We start from the raw sequence: 3923 nt of genomic DNA, 5'->3' as shown, positions 1-3923 counted from the left end.
TCTCAACCATGGAGGTCGTTTCCCAGTCTCTGCCTGTGCTCTCAACCATGGAGGTCAGTTCCCAGTCACTAACAGCTCCTTCGTCCAAGCCTTCCCCGGCTCCTTGCTCCAGACCTCCCACGGCTTTGTCCCTCAAGCCTCTCCTGGCTCCGCCTGCCTTCGTTGAGCCTCCCTCAGCTCCGCCTGCCTTCGTCGAGTCTCCCTCAGCTCTGCCATCATAGTCTTCCACGGCTCCGCCCTCAGAATATTCTCCACCACTATCTCCACCTCCTGAGTCTCAAATCCCCAATTCTCCTGTGGCTCTACCTGCTCCACCTCTGGAGACCAAAATCCTCCATCCTCCTGTGGCTCCGCCCGACCCCATTCCAGTTCCTCCTCCTGAGTGTCCAGTTTTTGATACTCCAGCAGCTCCACCTCCTGACTCTCAAACTCCTGCTCTTCCTGCAGCTCCGCCCGCTTTTCATCCTGAGACTCCTCTTCCGACTGCTCCATCTGCTCCGTCTCCAAACCCATCTCCAGCTCCGCCATTGGGATCTCAAGTCCCTACTCCTGCTGCTCTGCTCTGGATCTGCCTGTGGCTCCGCCCCCTAAGTTCCCACCTCCTGTGTCCAAACTGCCGGACCCCGTTCCATTCCTAGAGCTGCCTCCCAAACCTCCTGACCCTGTTCCTATTCTGTGGCCGCCTCCCAGGCCTCCTGACCCTGTCCCTGCTCTGTGGCCGCCTCCCAGGCCTCCTGTCCCTGCTCTATGGCCGCCTCCCAGGCCTCCTGACCCTGTCCCTGCTCTGTGGCTGCCTCCCAGGCCTCCTGATCCTGTTCCTGCTCTATGGCTGTCTCCCAAGCCAAGGGGTTGTCACAGATCCACCGGACTCCTTCTCTCATGCCACACTCTGCTTCCTCACCATCAGTCACCCGCTCTCACTCGCCTGAGTTTTAATCATGCACATCTGCAGCTCTTCATCACCCTGTTTGGACTTGCACTTAAACCTCACACTCACACTCAGTCGGTGTCTGGCCTTGTTGAAGGTTCCTAGGACTCACCTTTCACTCTGCTTCAGAGGAAAATAACTTACCTGTGTGTTTACTTACCTGTTTATCAACGATCTGCTCTGGATGTGCAAGATAAGTGACTTTGAGAACTCTGAATTTGCATTATACCTCTAAATACTGACCTGCTCCTCAGTTTATGGATGTTGTGAGTCTGAAACCCAGTTTGAAGTTAATGTTTCCTGTTTTGGCAAAGATTGTACCTGAAATACAAGACCTGTGGATCCTAGTGGTGATTGGCCTTCTGCCTATGTTCTCTGGTTTGACGAAAGACTGTGTTGATAAGACTGTATACTTACCTGAATACTCACCTCATGCTACTTACCTGTTTCCTCTGTTTACTGTTTAATAAACTCCCGCACCTGGGTTCATCTCCAGTTTCTGTGTTGGTGTGTCATTGCAGTGTGTTGCAACGTGTAACTTTTTCCTGGGCAATAGCATGGAGGTGTTTTTTTTTTTTTGCAGCCAAGGCTTTAAGATGTGTGTCTATACAGAAAAGACTTGAAAAAATAAACCTACTAGAAATATTTACTGGAGTAAAAAGTGTAACAAGTAGCGCCGGTCTACCCCATTGTTGACTATTCATGACTGACCCCCCTAATCCCCACACACACCTCCACCTAACACCCCACCCCCACCTGCACAGACGTTTGTTGCTCTGATCTCTGGTCAGAGTGGTTGAAGAGTAATTTCAAACACTAATTAGATTACTAATTACTTTACTTTGAAGTTACTTTCTAAAACCAATCAAACCTGCAGGGAAAAAAACAAATGTAACACTTATAGCTCTTTTAGTACTTTAATATTGACTGAAATATTAACCAAATTACAGCAATACAACAAAGACAGCAACTTAAAAGAGATCCAATGCATTTCAAAAATGCAACTTATCTTACTTATCTCAAATATGCTGTAGTAGTATCTTCAGTTGTGTGTGTGTGTGTGTGTCCGCTATCTACAACCTTCTGTGTGTGGCATGTTTGTGTACAGTAAGCTTGTTTACCTGTGTTTGTGTTGATGTGAAAGACAGAAAAAGAATACTAATGAACTGAAAACATTTCTGAAAACCCATTTGCGGACAGCTTTGATAGTAAAACCATTGTGTATTTGAATGCTTGTTGTTTCTTTTTGGTGTGCATATACAGGTTTGCCTGTGTGTTGCATCATGTATGTCTGTGTGCATGCATGTCTGTTTGTGTGTACATGTGCAGCATGTGTGTGTTTATACATCTTTACAGCGAGTGGATTATGTCCCTGCTTGTGCTCGGACGAACTGAGTATCCTTTATCACTTGCACGTCTGTAACGACATTGCATTGTGTTTGTGTTTTATTGTGTTCAGTACATAAAGAACATAAAAGAGCCATTTGCTTAGCAATGTCTTTTCAAGACGCTGTCCTGCAAATGTTTCCACCTTGTGAGCGATATATCTCACGGTCAGACGGGAACGAGCGCTGTTTTCCATATACACCGGAAGCCGATCACCTCTCCTCCCGCGGCAGCTGCAGAGGGACACGAAGGAGGCTCGTGATGATGGGGTAGAGCATGGAGATTTGAGGGGGATTTGTTGCCTTGCGTGCCTCAGCCAGGGCTGGGAGCATGCTGACACAGCTCACTGAGATTGATTGTGAGCGGATGAAAACTTGAAACACTTCACTTTCGTTTTCAATTTGAATAAACAACTACACTCCGTTGCGTCCATAGTAACTCCACTCACTCATCTGCCATCGCCTTGATACTGTACTCTATGCCATGGTGGTTTGTTATAGCGCATGCTCATTAGCTGACACAGCAACCCATATAAAAGTACCAACATAGGAACGTAATACATTTTAAAATGCATTTTACTTAATATTATTGTCTTAGCAATAAATGTGGAATTGAAGTAACGTAATTTTATTCATGTCTGTAACTGTAATAAGATTACTTATTTTTAAAGTAACGTGTTACATGACTGCGTTACCACAAAATAACACTGATTATTTATACTGTATTAAATGCTAATACTGTGTTAAACTTCTTCTAATTTTAACTGCATTATAATCTCTACAAATAAAGGTTCCTTTTTTCCACAGAATAATGTTTTTCCCCACATGACCAGACTCAACTCATCTTCAGAGATTATATAAGGTAACATTCAAACTGTTGTTGCAATCTTTTAATATCCATTTTTATGTTGGTTTAACTATCAAGTCTTTTCCCTTATTAACAATATTTTATGTCTTTTAAGTGTCCTGCAAGACTTATAATGAGGCTATGATGAAGAAGGATTCCTACTTTCATCATGGAAAGGCAGAGCTGAGAGACTTAAGATTGTGGCAATGAGAGAGAAGAGTAAGTTTAAAATCATTAATACAGTTGATGTAACTTTTTTAAGCCATATGTTGTTAAGAGTTCTTTAAGTTGGTGTTTTCAGTGGTTAAACGTCTGTCATGTATTGCAGTTGCTGAAGACCAGGCCAACAGAGACAAACAAAGGTGTGTTATGTGTAGTATTGTGGGGACATGATGTCTGATGAAGATGATGATGTTGTCTCTGGGAGGCCAGTGTGGCTTGTAAAACCAGCAGCTTTGAGAAGCTCTGTTCCAGAAGCTACAAAAGAGACTTGATGCAGGTCCACACTATACTGAGAATAATCACTTTTGTGTGATGGCAAGTGACAAAGAGTATGATGCCAGTTCATTAACTTAACTCTAATTGAAGCCTCTCACTGTGTTTCAGATGTTTGTATATTTTATTATTGTTATATTTAGTATATTTTATGTTTTCCTTTTTATAAAGACATTTAAACCCAATTATTGTCTCAACATTTATGTTGTCAACACTGATTAAAGGCCTGTAATGCTGTTTGGGATGAGGTGGACTAAATTGTAAGCAT

At 43.5% G+C, this 3923-nt stretch overlaps 1 long non-coding RNA gene across 1 annotated transcript; it reads left to right on the top strand.

Moving 5' to 3' along the window:
• The first annotated feature begins 2071 nt into the window (after positions 1 to 2071).
• Positions 2072 to 3716, top strand: LOC127447967 (uncharacterized). The gene is made up of 3 exons (XR_007898442.1): positions 2072 to 3175; positions 3276 to 3379; positions 3489 to 3716. It is a non-coding gene; the product is annotated as an uncharacterized LOC127447967 (long non-coding RNA).
• The last annotated feature ends 207 nt before the right edge of the window (positions 3717 to 3923 follow it).

Source organism: Myxocyprinus asiaticus, chromosome 11 (genome assembly GCF_019703515.2).
Source record: "Myxocyprinus asiaticus isolate MX2 ecotype Aquarium Trade chromosome 11, UBuf_Myxa_2, whole genome shotgun sequence".
NCBI classification, from domain to species: Eukaryota; Metazoa; Chordata; class Actinopteri; order Cypriniformes; family Catostomidae; genus Myxocyprinus; species Myxocyprinus asiaticus.
Note: the sequence above shows the minus strand (reverse complement) of the source record. Positions and strands in the feature narration are given on the sequence as shown.